This window comes from Cyprinodon tularosa, unplaced genomic scaffold (genome assembly GCF_016077235.1).
Source record: "Cyprinodon tularosa strain WSP-4 unplaced genomic scaffold, ASM1607723v1 ctg1, whole genome shotgun sequence".
NCBI classification, from domain to species: Eukaryota; Metazoa; Chordata; class Actinopteri; order Cyprinodontiformes; family Cyprinodontidae; genus Cyprinodon; species Cyprinodon tularosa.
Window position 1 is genome coordinate 5,106,190 of NW_024037781.1, and position 17,779 is coordinate 5,123,968.

A 17,779-nucleotide genomic window follows, 5' to 3' on the forward strand; every position below is an offset into this window, starting at 1 on the left:
AACAACTTAGAATAGGCAATAAGGTGACTTTGCTTTGAAATGTTCACAAAGAGCAGCATGAATTAACATTTTCTATCAAGGTGTTTGCTATGAAATAAAATCCAAGGTTTATGAGAGATTTAAAATGGTAAAGGTTTCTGGATATTTCAATGTGTGGAATCAACCAAGCTTTTGTGTGTAATTCAAAAGTGTTTATTTAAACCTGTTCCACCTATATTGAGATGAGATTAGGTGTAACCACGGACATTTTGTCATTCAAACTGTGTATCCCAACAAAGCCAGCATTTAGGAAAGCAAGAATGTTGTCTCTCAAACTTCCACTTGTTTTCTAGGTTAAATTTACATGAGCTATCTTTACATACACAGTGTTTTTGTGATGGTTTTGGGTCTGATTTTGCTGCAATGTGACAATGCCACCAAACTGCATGGGTGTTACAGCTTCTTCATTAGTGTTGTTTACACTTGTGTGGACAAAACAGTTTTTCTAGTTCAGGCATTCAAACTGCCCAAGGGCAGTAGATTTACCCAGGATCCCAATTCATACCCTGCAGGCAACCAAGGTGAGGCGGCCAGCGGTGAATTCTATGCAATGAGAGTGGTCCTGCCAACGAATCAGGGACAGGTTGTAGTTGTGATCTAGGTTGAAGGAGTGCAGTCAAAGCTTTTTTTTAGTCCGAATAATATAGAGAAAATGTTGAATAAGGATGAAATAAGGAATGTTCTCAAAAGCTTTTTAGGCATTGATTGAACAAGCTGTTTTAATTTAACCCTCGGAGGAATGTTTGTCGCCCTCCATACCTCAAGCACAAACTCCGGCCAGTTGATGCCTCTCCACAAGCACTGGTGCTCTCTGCCTGACTATATACAAGGAAGTAACACTAAACCTGACAGTCATCTAGATCCAGCTCTTGGAGATGGTGGTTGTACTCTCTAAACTTGCTCCGTCTCTGAAGAATAGCTTGGACCCATTAATGACCCGCGGTAAAGTAACTCTGAATTCTAACCACAGTTCATTGTGAATGCATACTTTATTCTTTGTGTGGATGAAACTTTAACTTGCAGTAAAGACTTTTTTTTTATTATTTAAAAATACCTTTAGTATAGTATGTTGCTAAGAATAGACAAGTCTGGACAAGTAAAAGGGTTTAAGTTATAGCTAATGTGATGGTTTGGGGTCCTGTCACGATGCCTCTGACTGAAAATGCCCAAGTGAATGTCCCTTTGGCTGGCTGGTCACCTGACTTTCACCCAGGAGTCTGGGGATAGAATCATGCCCTTGCCACACTAATTTAATTTCAAACGGTTTAATTTGCTTAAGGCTTTGTACAATTCCTGTACTGGATTTTCTCCAGTTCATTAGGGCATATTGTCCGGACTTTAGGTGTTAGGTTTACAGTTGGACTAAAGTGTATCAGTAATGTTTCTAATGTCTATTCAGGTCCTCATATTTTGTGTTCTTTGTTCTGTATCTTAGTTTAGTTTTAGTTACCTAACTGGTGTTATTGCTTTCACCTGCTTCACACATTTCTTTTGATTCCACAGTACCACTAATTTCTCTTTTAACGTTGCAACTAGAGTTGCTGGCATTGAAATTATACAGCTAACTGGCTAGTTAACTAGTAAAGTGAAACTGTTTCACAACCCTAGATAATTTTACAAATAATGACAGAGAATCCATTTTGGTTTAGAGCTTAACACCTTCTTAAAGTTTGCTTGAGCTTACAAAACAAGATTTAAGCAGTAAAATGCTGTAGAGATACTTTTCCTCGGCATGAAAAGAGAAGCCAGTCAGATCTGATGTGAAGATGGATAGAGCTAAATACAGGTCAGTCCTGAAATAAAACACCTCACAGCAGTACAGTGACCCTAAACATACATCAAAAGCTGCAAAAGAATGAATTGGATGAAAGGATATTGATGTGTTAGAATGACCTTGTCAAAGCGCAGACCTTCCTTGCAAAGATGAATGGACAACGACACTTTGTCATGAAAGAATAATTTAAGAGCTTGAGTCCCTTCTGACAAGTGACAGATGACAGCTTCCTCAGAATTAACAACAGATGTGTGCTGATACCATCAAAAGAGATGTTTCTGGTGGTCCTCATCTTACCTTGCAGGCAAGATGAATTGTTTCGAGATTTGTTAAAAAAAAAAACTCTTGCTAAAAGCCAGCAGATGTTTTAGCCTTAAATACACAAATGTTTTGAACAGATGAAATGCAGTGACATTTATGACGTCAAGCAGAAGCGGCAGGCTGAACTAAAACAAACATGGCTGCATGCGTGGATGTGCTTGTTAGCTGGTAGCTGGCATATTTGAAACTTTCATTCAGTCTATTTTAGCTAATGTTTTTGTTCACACACAGCTAAGAATTATGCAAGTACTAATGTAAAGAAATGAGTTGAGTTCTATGTTATCAATCTGGGATGGCTGCCATTCAGTCTGTCTGCGAAAAGTAGGGATGTTTAGTACAATACTTCTAGCTGATTGGTTGACATGCCAGCTAGTATCTGCCTTCCATAACATGCTTTCAGCCAATCGTAGCAGCAGAGTAAGCTGATAAATCAAGACATCCTTCTGATCTACAAATGCACAAAGTGCTGCTCTTTGCTCTGTTTTTATACAAGAAATTGTCACTATTTTAGCTATAACTGAGTCAAGGCGATATCGACAGGAGAGTCCTCCTGCATAGCCATGTTTGTAATGTCCTGGCAAGGCCCTTCTGAATGTCTTCATTCCTACATGTCCCACCCAAAAAAACTGCTGGCATGACATTTGTCAGGCTCGCTGGTTGTTACGAGATGGAGGTATTAGTGGGAGTCATTCAACAATCCAGCTTGCAGCGCAAGGTTAATAATTTACTAGTTAACTCTGCTAGTTGTCAAGCAAATCAAGAATGTTATACATCACAGCCGCTGCTGCTGTTGTGATTGGCTGAAAGCTTGACATTAAAGGCAGGTGCCACTTGCTGATTTACCCAATCAGCTTGAAGAATTGTACTGAATGTCCCTCTCTTTTGCGAACACTTTGAACGGGAATGTTTCCAGATGTTTTGAATTCAAATTAAAGTAAACTTATCAATCTGGTTTATACCAGGTTAGTCGTCATCACAAACTTAAAGGTACATCTCAAAAAACTGAAAACAGTTGAAAAATATAAGAATGTATTGTTTTCAGTAGAAGGAGCTCATATACTTCATATTGATATTCATATAATATCATTACAAAATGTTGAATATTTAACGCCTCTGTTTCTAATAGTTTTTATGATTTATGAGAAATAAAGCCTGAGATTATCTAAGTTATTTGTTATATTTTAGGCTGTGACAAACAAATTACTAATTCTGAAATGAGAGATCTAAGGTCCCAAAATCCTTTCATGACCTCTCAGCTGTATTTCATATCTTGCTGCAATTTTATCCATTTCAGCATTCAGCCACTTCTGGATAACCCTCTTAGACGCCGCATTGATCTTCTATTGAATTCAATCTCTAACCTAACCACCTCTAAGGTGCTAAATGTAGGGCTTTATGCATAAATATCTGGCTCTAAATTAACCGCTTCCACCATCTTACTAATTACACACTCCTTTGTGTCCTTTGCAACAAAGCGGCCTTGCTGTTCTCCATAAATAGCTGCTTACTCTCTCTATCAAGCTGACATGTTGACTGCTGCTTTGCGGTCTAACCAACCCTATCACACAGATGCACATTGTGTTGACAGCTTTGTACTGTATGTTTATAAATGTCTTGCCAATGTTAGGCACCATGAAGATGGAACCATTGTGGCAAGATAATGGATCTTGTTTCGGTCACTTAATAGTGAACCTTTTGATGATGAGCACTATGTGAAGTAATACGTTATGATCAATAGCCACTTGCTATAATTTAGTCTTTGTCATTTCACATTACTTTCTGGTGCTTAAGTGTTGCTAATGTTTCGTTTGGAAAAGACAGGACTTATCACTGAGAGTGCCAGCTCATAAATAACGATGGCATATAATACAAATATGTGGGTTTTTTCATCTTTGAGGACTTAATTAATAGCCACTGACTTGCTCTTCCCATCCGTGGAAATTCTTGTCAAAGATTTATTTATTTATATGTGATCACCTCACAAAGAACAGGCAGAGAATAATAATACCTCAAGGACTTAAGTCACTAAAGGATTATATATTATGCTTACAGAAAATGTTTTTGACCTCGGAAAGATTTCTTAAATTTTTGCTGCTTTTTTCACACTTGAATTATTTAAGTCATACAGCAAATTACTTGACAAAGGCAATATGAGTAGTTAAATAAAGGAGTTTTATAATGTGGATTTCTTTTACTACAGCTGTCCTGAACTATATGGGTTCTAGTTCTATATTTAAATGCTTTTTCTTATAAAATCTTAAATCAATTGCTTAGACTGAATGCTTTGGTTAAAATTAACTGAAAACACCATGATTATTGCAAGTCACTGACAGAAAACTGAATGGGGTAAAATCCTATTACAAAAATGCCTTGCTCTACAGAAACTGAAAAACAAAAGAGAAACAAAACCTATTTAAAGTGTTTTTTAAGAATCAAAAATTACTTCAACAACAGATTACACACTCATCAAAAAGATCACAAACTAGAAAACATTTAAACCATGGCAACCTCCTGAAATCTCAGAGAACTGTATATTTAAGATACAACAATAAGTAAGAAACCAGATAATGATAGCATCTATGGTTAAGTTACAAAGCATAAACCAATACTGACATAAAGTGCACATAGGACCACCTCACATTTGAAAAAATAATAAATAAAATACAATAATCTTTTTCATAATTACTCATTTTATTGGAAAGTTTCTGTGGGCCATGAGAAAAGCGGCCATTTTTGGAAGTTGCATCTCCCAACAAATCAGATGTAAAATTAACATCTGTTCAGAGAAAGAATACCATATGTTCACACACAGCTGCGAATCATACCAGCATGCGCTAAAGGTTATGTCTTGAAGATACCATCAGTAATGTAGCATTTACAAAACTAGGAAGGAGATCCTAAGGTTCCTAAGGCAAACACCTCTTCTAAATGACAAATCCTTGACATCATGCCTGTGATCATCATCACACATAAGATTAGGGCAGTCCAGAAGGATTATAGCACCGCTTTGCATAGAAAATCTGGACCAGCTCTTAGTTTAATCATAGCTCTTGTGAGCATCTCCTGCTCCTCATTCCCCATTTTGTTAACAACTGTAAGGGTAAAGTTCTGATCCTCTGCTTTGCAGTCAAACCGAGAGCCACTATCCTCCTCAGAATCTGAGATTCAACTATTTGTGATTCCCTCTTTCAAATGCAATGAAGTGAGATCTATGAGGAAGACTGAGATATGTGCTCTATCATTGCTCAGTCCTTCAGGTCCTGATTTTTGAAAACTATGTCTAGCCCTGAGGTCTGCCACACACAGGGATCGTCTCACTCTTGCATCATTAAGTTACATAAAGCTTTTTTGTCAATTGTGAGAGCCCCATAATGTTCAGAGTTTTCAGTATTTTCAGAGAAATCCTGTTCAAATACAGAGCCCTGTCAAAAAGGCAGCTTTTTACCGATCTCTAAAATTTCTGTCATGGGGGTCGGCTCATATTCTTGCCATAAAATGTTGACTCCTTATATCTAAAGTGCTTCAAGCACCAGGGATTTCTTCACAAATAACAAATCTCAAAATGAAGCTCTGCCAATCTAATAACAGAAACACTTTTTGTACACTTAAAGTCAAAATAATAAAATCTACAAAACCCACAACAGTGGAAAAAAGTCAATGTGGGCTTTTCCAATATTTTGCTTTTTTTTAAGGCAATAAAATGGCATGTTTACACACAAAAAATATGTTCTACACGTTGCTTCCCTTACCAGGATGACAATCTTTCTTTTTTTTTCAAAAAAAAATACCAGCCTGGAAAATTCAAGTCAGTTTCTTTTAGATGCTAAAGCCTCATCATGTCAGGTCCTGCACAGATTTACTATCCAGGTATCTTTGACCGGAATACTAACTTCACTTTTTGATAAATTATAGCGTTCTCTGTAGAAGTTGTAATATTTTATTTAACAGAACTTCTGCTAGTTTCAGGCTTAAAAATTAATTGAACAGAGTTTTGATTTTTTTTACATTTGTTAAATCTGATAAAAATGCCCCAAAAGTAAATCCTGTTGGTCTAAATGTTATTCCTTTTGCACATAGAGATCCGTAACAAACCAAGATTGTTTTTCCACTTGGGAAATACTCACTCATAATGAAATTTAACCATCTCTGTGGAAGATATTGGTTGATGTGAGGGTTTTAGGCAGCTTTGTTAAGATGATCTTTAAAAAGGGAGAGCATCAGTCAAACCTTAGAGAGTGAAAAAAACTTTTGTGCTGTCTCCTTATCTCTTGGTATGTTTGATGTTCACATATCCGCTTCATCTGTTTCATCTCAGAGGATGTTCAATTCTCGTCTGAAATGTAAGGCCTTTTTATGACGCATTTTGCCTTTATCATCATACCGGCGTCTTCACCTCTGTAAAGCTGGAAAATAATTAGAGCATTTCAAATTTAAGTCTTTAGTCGAACAAAAACAGAAGCGTGAAGGCAAAAAGCCACTTTTAGGCATGCACATAGATAAGAGGCTCTGCTCTTATCTGACAACAGTGTTAAAGCTGCAACTTTTCAATACAGTCATAATCTACTCAGTTGGACAAAAACAGATCTACCAATGTTAATGTTTCTTCTCTTTACCATTCATCAAAATATGACTTTAAAAAACTGTAACCTTAGTAATGCTTTATACACATTACAGTTTTTATTTAAATCTTACAGAATACATTTTCTACGAATTCATACATATTCAAACAAGGTTACCATCTTCTTATAAAGTATCTTGTAAAGTATTCATAGACCTTGAATGTTTTTATATTTCATTACTTTGAAACCACAATCTCTAATGTATTTTATTGGGCTTTTATGGGCCGGAACAACCCCAGCAGAAAGAAAATTGTAAAGCAAATGAAAAATTATCTTATTCCTTTTCCCTACAAACGAAAAGTGTTGTACCTCTAATAAAAGTGCAAATCAACCTGCTGTCTTAAAAAGTAACTTAAACATTCTTAATCCAGGGTGAAAGTTATTGAGAAATGTAATGCAGGGTTAGGTTGAAAAACCCTGTTTATTTAGGCATCTAAAAGTAGGAATAGTATGGCACTATTGCAAACCTCACTGGACATCCCCCTGCTCTAAAGCCAAGCCTTTGATCCCATAGATATGAAGGTTGCATCACCAGGTAGCGTCAGCCCCCGGAGGCCTGTTCAGGCTAGCTCAGTGGGATTCTGCTGCACCTCCAAAAAGAAGGGTGCAGGATTGTGGAGGAAATCCTCCCCTGTTCTGGTACCAAAGAAAATTCACCCATCAGTCCTTAATGGATATAGACATGTTGTCCTGTCTCTTAATGTGAAGAAGGACAAAGAACAACTCATTTTGCCCCCCTTGAGCAAGGAAACAAATACCTCCTGCAGTTTGCTTTCTGCTGTGGTGCTGTTTAATGTGCGACAACATATCTGACTCAACTAACTTACAGTCAGGCAGCACTGCAAGGATCAAATAATTTTATTTCTTCATAGTATTAAAACACAATTCTGTTTGATCTGCTTTGTCAGAAATGTCAGAATACTCAAGTTGCAGCCTGAACAGTTGCTTGGATCGATGACGGACAAAATGACCCACGTCTTAAAGACTAAGGGGTCGTCTGTCTAACCAGGTATTCAGCAGCCCAGGAGCACCACAGGGGATGGTACACCCACCATTCCTCTTTTTACTCTCTACACCTCAAACAAGCAGTACAATAATCTCCCATCAGAATTTGTAGGGGGTATTAAAGATGGACAACAAGATGAATACAGAAAGCTGGCGGACTGCTTTGTGGCATAGTGTGAAATCAATCTCTTATCCTCAATAAGCACAGTCTTCTGCTATTTGGTCCTTAAGTGTTTGCAGCAGATGTTGTATATCCTCTACAAGTCTGCTGTAAAGAGTGTAATCATTTCTGCCATCATGTGTTAGGGAAGCAGCAACAGAGCTACAGACTTAAAAAACGTTCGACAAGCTGATAGAGAAGGCTTATTATTTAACAAGAACTGCTCTGGAACATCTGGGCATGACTGTACAGAGAAGATTTCTTTTTAGAAAGAAAACCCTTACAGAAAACCCTGAACATCCTATTTGTGAGATTGTAACACAACTACACAAGTGTCACCATTTGGGTTTCCCGTTGGGTTTTGTATTTTTATAAAATCAAAATGAATTTGCAGTTATTCACAAGCATTTTAGAGACAACAAAACACAAAGAAGGTACTTCGCCTGAGTAAGGCAAAACATGCATAACTCTAGATGAAGCTGAAATCTAACCAAGCACTTATGCTGCACTTCATAAATAACCAAAATCCTGACAGTGAAACACTGCAGACTTTGCAGAAGACTAAATATTTGGAAAAAATTCACCTTCAGAAGGGAATAACCCTAAACATACAACCAGAGACACAAGCAAATGATTTGTTATTGAGTATGTGATAGAATCGCCCAAAAGTCAAGACCAAAATCAATGTAACAATTTAAAGCAAATTCAAACTGTCTAAGCTTGTATTTGGCCATGAAAAATCAGTTAGTCTGTTGGTGTGCAAGGCAGGGAGATACACAAACCCTATTATAAAAAGTTTTTTTCAAAGTTTATCACATTTCTCAACCGTACAAAAGCATGAAAAAAGTAGGGAAGATCCGTTGCACTGATGACCCAGCTAACATTCCGGTAGGATCTCCCTCCACATACATTTAGATTTGACATACCCAAAATTTATTTTAGAGCTTGTAAATTAACTAACAATAAAATTCCAAACTGATTAACACCTTTGTTTCTTGTTTCTTTTTCTAACAGAGTAAACATTTGATAATTATCTTGTGTTTTTTTGCTATTTCTAATTCTATAATCATTGCTGCAGACAACCGTACCTGCTTATTGCCTTTTGCCATGGCAATGTTGTGTTACTGGTAATTTGGAGTCTCCAGTGGAGGACACAGGGGTTAATTGCAATTTTAGAGGCCACCCACGCAGCAATCTTGAACCAAAAAAAGGGCGTTACTCGGTCACTTTTCATGTTTTATTAAACATTGGACCTGAAGATTTGAGGTTACTGCTAAGCACACTCACACCTACACACAGTCACACACCCCCCCTCCCATAAACTGGTCCCTAAGTTCATGCCATTTTCAGAAATTCAAAACTACCAGTGCCTGATGCATGCATTCCTGCCAGACTCCTCTCAGCTCCAACAACTCGGCCGCAGCACTTTTCGAGACTAACACACCAAAAATGTATTCAATTGCTAAATCACCTTGGTTTGGTTGCCAGGCAACGTTAGAGCGAGAACTGCTGAATCCATTTTCTTTTAGCCTCCGGTGATTTGTTTTTTTGTGTTTTGTTTATGTACATTAGTCTGAGAGAAACGGAGGGGGGAAATGATTTACAACCGGACAGGCAGTGTACAGTACGGACACAAACACAATGCTGCTGTACTGCAGCAGGCAGCCACCCACATAACCACTCTAACAGTGCTTTGAAAAAGGATTTTTTTCCCCAAAATGAATATATTCTCTTGTTTTGTTATGCATTCGTACTTTAGATTGTCAAAAAGAAATCTTTTATCAAACAAAGATAAGCTGAGGAAATATGATAGGCTGTTTTTCAGATCATGATTTCATTCTTTACGGGGAAAAACTATTCATATAAACCTGTCTCTATATGAAAAAGTAATTCCTCCAAAACCCTACAGTAAACTGGTTGTACCCCAAGTTGTAGAAGCAACTGTTATGAAGTGTTTGGGATAACTGGTATCAAGTCTTTTACATCTCAATGTTGAGCCACTCTTCTGTTCACAAACTGTTTTATCTAGTTAAAAAGGGAGGCTATCGAGCATTAACACTTTGTGTATAGTTGTACCTCAGGAATCATAATTACATTGTCTGAAGTTTCACTAGGCCAATTCAACCGTTCTTAGGTAGACATACTCTGCTTTGGGTTATTGTCTTATATAATATATATGAATTATTGAAAGTTCCCCATCAAGGTTTTCTTACTGACCTGCAGAAGTTGCAGTGACATCAATTACAGGAAATCACATATGTCCTGATGCAGCAAAAAGCCCCTGAGCATCACACTAAGCTGTCATGTTTGACTGTAGGTATTAAGCTTTTTTGTGTAAATGTGTATTTAATACCAGGCGTAATTTAGGTCAGCCATGTTTATTGACTCTGAATTGATCCCATTTATTTTGCAATTTATGATCACAAACTTAGGTCCAAACTAAATAAAGTAAGGCCTTTTTGACTTAATATATTAGGGTTGATTAATTGGCCTCCATAATGAGCTATGATGCAATCCCTGGTTGGCCAACCACTCTCAGAAATGTTTACAACAATTTCCTGCGTTAAGCCGGGCATACACTCTACGATTTTTTGCTTTTTTCGGGCTGATTTTCAAGTCATGCGAGAATCTTTTCTCTTGCGTCCTGTAGCTTGTAGTATACAGGGGCTAACGAGGGACGATCGGTCCCTCACGACCACCTCCAGATCAGTAATGGTAAGGTTGGGAGAAAATCAAACATGTTTGAAATTCAGTCAGCCCTAGTGAGGTGTTCATGGGCAAATCCTTCTATTGAAGCAGAACTATGAGCCAATTTACCAGAAACCTCGAGCACTGCGCATGTGTAAACAAGCGAGTTCTTCTTCTTCTTCTTTCAGAGTGATGATTCCAACCAGAGCCATCTCTGCTTAGTCCGACGTTTAATTTTTGGATGGCAGTGTGAGCAGGTATATAGCATCAGAGTGTCGGGCATCACAGTGAACGAACATGCATCGTGAGCTGTCAACTTTTAAACCCTGCGGTTTCGTCGTACAGTTTGTGCTGTAGCTGAGTACAACGATTGAAAATATTGCACAGTGTATGCCCGGCTTCAAATAAAATTTCACTGGAGTCCTAAATCTGTGAAAAGGGCTTTTTCCAGTCCGAGTTATCACAGACAACTTTCCTTTCAAAAATTTCCTTAACCACATTTGACTCATATTTTAAATACCATTTTTTAAGATTTTTTTTTTTTGTCCTCAGTCAATTAAATTCTGATTTGAAACTTCACTTTAGCATTTACTCTAGTTATATGCTTGCTTTATAACAGTTTGTTTAATAATCTGAAACAAAGATAAACCAGGAGAAACCACTTTTATTGCCTTATATTTTTCTCTTCTGTCATTTTTTTGTTCAAAATAAAAATAATATTCTTGCATTAACTGTCATTGGTACGGAAGCGTGTTGCATTCACCAAAATAAAAGCTTATCTTATAATTACGAGATCAGTATCTTGTAATTATGAGATATTTTCTCATAATTAAGAGATCAGTATATTATAATTATGGGATTGTATCTCGTAATTATGAGACCTTGTCTCGTAATTATGAGAAAAGATCTCATAATTACAAGATCTTATCTATATATTTGGTTATGATTACTTGTGCAAGAAATGAAGCATCTCTCAGAAAACTGGTTTCATTATTATTTCTTCAGAATATCTGCATCTGTTCAACTGGACAGTTCTCTGTACGTAAGTCTAACCTGATACAGTTGGAGCTCCGCTCCTGTTTTCCACTTCATCAATACAGTACCCACCTTTAAGCCTAGGATTACTACTTGTGGAGTAAGCATGAAGCCATATGACCATACGTGAAAATCCGTCAACAGCTCCATTAATACAGATTCCGTATGTTTTTAGTTTTTCATATGAATTGACGTGCCGCATGAAGATGAAACATAAACATTTTAAACGATACTGAAGCCTTAGCTTATTTCCTAATTATGAGATAAGATCTCGTAAAATTGAGATCAGGATCTCAAAATTACGAGGTTTTTTTTTTCTTTGATGAATCCAATACTCTTACTTACATTGATGAATACAACATTAAAATAAAACTATTATTGCATATAAAATTCTGCTGTCAACACATTTTGAGGTAAATAGATGAGGGATATAGGCTTTAAAAAAGCTGTCTAGTTGTAAAGCAGTAACTATGCATATGCCAGTAAAAAGAAATTTGTGCCTGACAGCTCAGTCTTCATTCTTGGAGACAGCATCACTCTATCATCTTCCGCTACATTGTTCACAACGGCAGAGCCGACAAAACACACATGTACAGATACCCGTCCAAAGGTTAACGAGCACAGCAACGCGCTGTGTGTTTTGCTCCGAGTGGCAGTGTGGGGTGATGAATGTGTTGCTCTTGGAGCCAGACTCCCAACATTTTTATTTTTTTCATACTTGACTCGGTTGTTATCCGAGACACGCGGGAATTTGTCTTCCCTCCTAGGTTTGGAATAACTTTATTTGCCCAGAACAAATAAATGGGATGACATTTGTCTCAAGGACACTGATTTACCAAACACATCAGTTGATTTGATTTCAGTGACAGTTTGTGCTGACACACAGTAGCAGGCCCTTGTATACATGCTCCAAATAGTTTTTTTGTGACAAACTGGATATATTTTGTGTTTATTTTGAGTCTCAAGTGTGTCAACATCCCCTCTGAACTTTTACTAGATTTTTCTATTACACATGGTCAACTTTTTTCTTGAAGACTGCCATTTTTATGTCACATTCCCTATGATCAAAAACAACTACTGGTGATAATATTGGACTGCGAAAGTTTGGAACAACAATCTACCAATGAAGAGAGATTGTGTTAATTATATATCACTTTTACATTTACAAAACATTAGCGATGCCATTCTCTGATTTGAATTTGAACATATAGTATCTTCTTTTATCTCAGTTATTTTAAAATATGCTTTTATAAACATACCTTTGTAAAAAAAAATATTTTTCCTGGAGCTTGCTGTTCTTTTCGTGTGTTCTGCTTTGCCAATATAGTTCTTGGAATTGATGTCCCTGAGTTAGATGATAGCTCAACAGATTCGCTTTCACAAGTAGACCATTATGGTTGTTGCTATAAGCTTTTGCTTGTTACTTGTATATGAAACTTTATTAAAAATGATTAATGGAGAGTAAAACCATATACAATGGACACTGAGACAGAGAGGGAGGTGGGGGGGGGGGGGAGGGGATACGAACTAAGGGGAGAGAGGAAGAGATAAAGAAAGGAAAGAGTGCATGAAAAGAGAGAAAAGGAAACAGCCCACATATACAGTAACATAGCGATGGCCACACCCACCAGAGAAGGGCAGACGAAAGCACCCAGGCCTCAACCACAAAGGGGCAATGCATCCAAGGGGCAATGCATCCAAGGAGCCCTGTCCCTGAAGGGCCTGACCCCAGAGGCTACAGTGTTGAGATCCCACGGGGCAGCGAGTCCATGATCTCCACTGGTGAACAGTCATGTCGAAGGTGGACTCAGATTAGAGCACTGAGGCCTGGTGGCTCCCACCCTTTATTAGGGACCACATAGGGCTAGGACACTCAGGCCCTGCCCAGCGGCCACGAGGGATGAAACATTGCTCACTGAAGCACCCAACCCTGCAACTAGAGAATAAATGCAGCAGCAGAAAGAGACAGCTCTCAACGGCGGGGAGCATAAGAAGATGGTGAGAGGGGCCCTGTTTATACTTGGGGCATATGATGTTCTAGTAAGGGTGAGGGGAGGCAAACACTCAGCCTGACAAGTAGACAAAAAAAATGTTTGCATTCATCCAGTCACATTCACATGATCCCACCCTTACACCATATGCACCTAAAAACATATATGCATCCAACAGAGATGCACAGGGGGGCAAAGACCAAACATATTCTTACACTCTTCATACATACACTTTCCTCCTGAGTCTAGGGACTAATGCACACTTGCATATGTCAACATTTAGGTAATTAACTTTTAAAAATGTCTTAAACTAGAAAAAAAACAAAACTGGGTGAGAGCTTGAGTTTATCCCTACACTAATAACTTGGAAGATGCTATAAAAAAAGTAAAATAAAATGTTCAAAGCTGTGCTGCAACTTTTTCATTGCAAATATGAACCAATCTCAAAGATTTACATACATCTTACCAGGGTTGGAGGGTTCTTTAAATCAACAAAACTTCATCCATTGGTGTAGAATAATGTTTTTTTTTTACCACTTACTCTTTGCATCAGAACAAGAATGTATTATAGATTTGAAAAGCCGACATAACATAAAATATTAACTTTATTAAACTGTGAGACTCTTCCTCTCAGCTACCATTTTCAACACCTTCATGTACAAATGGAATATCAGGAATAGATATTTGATTCAGTGATAGAAAAATGTTGCATGAAAAAGAGAATATACATGGTTATATTTGCAGGGAGATGGCAGATGGGTAGTCGAGGTTATAATCTCCATCATTATAGTTTTATCAGGCAGCATCTATTTAAAACAGTGAGTGAAGTAACCAGACATAGAAGATGCCATAAATCATATTAACAAGTTAGTAAAACAAAATACCATTTGATGGAATTCAACCGGTTGTATAATTTTATACAGGTTGCATCAAGGATTTGCCTGAGGCCAAGCAGTAGGGGTGCTATATTGATCGGATTTTGAAACAACTATGAAACAGCATTCACTCCAGGTGTAGAGGTTTAAAACAGACAAACGGTGTGTCACATGATCCGAAAATGCAATATCAATATATGCATTGCACATACTATAGGAGTACCAAAAACCTTTAAAATGCTTGGTCGTGTCCCGATTTCAATTCAGTTTATTTATATAGCAGCAATTAACAACATGTCATCTCAAGGCACTTTAAAATTCAACCAGGTCATACAGTCAAACTGATTCAAAGTTTCTATCTAAGGAAAACCAGTTGATTGTATCGACTCATTGACTCAAAGGCAATCCTTCACACCATGCATTCTTGAAGCGACAGTGGAGATGAAAAACTCCCTTTTAAAAGGAAGAAACCTCCAGCCAAACCAGGCTCAGTGTGGGTGGCCATCTGCCAAGGCCGACTGGGGTTCAAGGAGACTAAAGCAGACATACAGAAAGAAGCAGAGATATAAAAGGATACAACGAAATTTTAATTTGTATTTTGTTCCTTGGTTAAAGGAGCAGTTAACAGTCTTTGAACTTGAAAACTGAATTCCTTACTAGTTAGTGGCTGGCTGGGCTCAAGTGGTATGTCACCCAGTCTGCAAACAGGAAGCCTAGGGGGGAATGAGCTGCCATATTGCTTTGGGGAGTGGCGGCCTAGTGGTTAGGAAATCCCACTCCCACGGGTAGTTTAGTTACTAAGCAATAAAAAGTACTAAGTTCAGTTTTCCACTGAACCAACAACTCTTTCTGACTTTTGATGCTTCACTGACATTTTTATATTGGTAAGAAATGTGATTAATAATATGGACCAGATGTAACTTTCCCCAGCTACCATATTGGTTTCATGTTGTAATGATGCTGAAAAACTTCAGGTAAAATGAGGGATCCTAAATATTCTAATCCCAGACAAGATCTTTATGGTGTCAGGCTGGTTTTGCTGATGTATCAAGTGAGGTAAGTGGGTCACATAGGAATCCCACAGAGAGCCAAGGAACACTTACTTGGGCTTAGTTGTCCCGTTACTTGGGAACCACCAATGTCAGAGCTTTGGTGGTTCAGTGGTAGACTTCTCGCCTTGAGTCGATTATCTCATCTGCCCACAGGACAGGGGAAAAAGTGTTTAACTTTACAGGCCAGATACCCATGCTGTCTTCAGTAGACCATTACGACGCTTCACATGACAACAGACAATCTCAGCTATTTCCCAACCCTAATTCCATCTTAGGCTGTTTCATAGTCTCAATATCGCACTGTGTAGATGCACATGCACAACGGAATATTATGTCGAAATCTTACTGTAATTCACATGTGATTGTCAAAGTCACAGGTTGCTCTGACACTGGACAGAATGTTGACACAGACGTTCTCTGTTTATGCCAAAACCTCTTAATATATCATCTAATTGCATACGAACCATACATTTGGCGTCTTATTTTTGCGAAGACTCATACTTGACCTTCAGCATGTACTGTTAGTATAGGGCCACGAAGGAGGCTATATAAGGCAATAAACTGCTTCAGCAGTACCAAACTAACTTTAACAAAATCAATTTAGAACTACCATACACTTAATGGCTGGATGATATGTTGTGTTGTGGTAAATGAGACAGGGCACTTCTTCACCTAAGCAACAGCTTGGGAAGAAAAACTTGTAGTCATAGACTAGATATTGAATTGCCTGCTAACATTTCAGCTTGGCCAGAGCTGTTGGACATGGCTTTGTGGCATGGTTTGGGGGCATAGGGCCTTAATTTTACCCTAGCCTTGGGCTTGTTGCTTCAATCCCTTTTTGAGGACCTTTATCTGTATAGATGCCCTAGACTCATACCTTGGCCAATTCTCAATTCCCAATAATACAAGTATGAACTCATATTCTCAGAAAGTGCATTCTTGATAAGCTACTGCTGCCGTGGTGCATGGTGGGGCAGCTGTCAGTCTGTCAGTCTGAAGAGCCTACTGGTCTGCTCTGATGCATACAGGGTAAAGAGGGAGGGACGAGAACAACCTCTGGGGATTTTGGCCACTCTCTGTCTTGTATTCTTGTCATTTGGAACAGTGATGAGGCGGATGACGTCATACAAGCACATGAGAATGCACAAGTATGCATATTGAGAATGGACCATAGTCTCTGTCTGCCTGGGTGTACTCTGACCTTCTGAAGCAATGTCCACCTGTCCTTCGCTGCTATAGGCTGATGAGTATCTCAGGCGCTCTACTGTTTTTACAACAGTCAACCTCCAGTTTACAAACTCGTTAATATATAACACAAGTATTTCAACACAAGTGCTCACCCACCCACAGACAAATACTCACTACTAAAAGAACTGTTAAACTCATTATATGAGCTGGAAACCCCTTACTGACAGCAGAGATATTGGTTAGGATCCAACCCAACACTTCACACATCTCCTTTGAGATTAAAGGGATAGTTCGGTATTTTTGACATGAATCTGTATGGCATCCCGATCACCAGCGGCATGCAATCACACTGACTCCACCGCGGCGGAGGGAGACATGGCTGTTGTTGGGCTCGCTGTCTGAATGACGGCGCGCACTGATACGAACAGAGAGAAAATAGGACCAATTGATAACGACGTGTGACTTTTTCCACTACAATGTTTTTGGGATGCGAAAATATCACTCTTTTGGACACATAATGTTTTGGGAAGAGAAAAGTTTTATTTCGCTGTTCCTAAAAACCTGCAGGACTACTTTCGGCTTGACCAAAACTGGACGATAACTCTGCTCACAGGACGCTGCCAGGGGTAAGTCAGTGTGATTGCATGCCGCTTGTGATCGGGATGCCATACAGATTCATGTCAAAAATACCGAACTATCCCTTTAATTCTCCTATACATGGTCCATGTTCAATAAACTAAATGCCTCAAACATCAAATCTTTTTACAAAATAAAAAACTGATGATAATAATAATCGCTTTATGTAGTCTACCCATTCTAATGTTTGGCTACAATAATCCAGGGTTCCAGAAATCCTCTGTGCCTGCAATGATTAATGCATAGTGTATGAAAGAGGTGTGGTATCAGTCCCCCTTCACTAAGCATAAGTAGTGTGCGTCTGACTAAGGCACTGAGGTATATGCAAGCCTACTTACTTAAAAACGAATTTGTAGTTAAGATCATGCTGTGCATTCTCCCCAGAGTCCCTGTTTT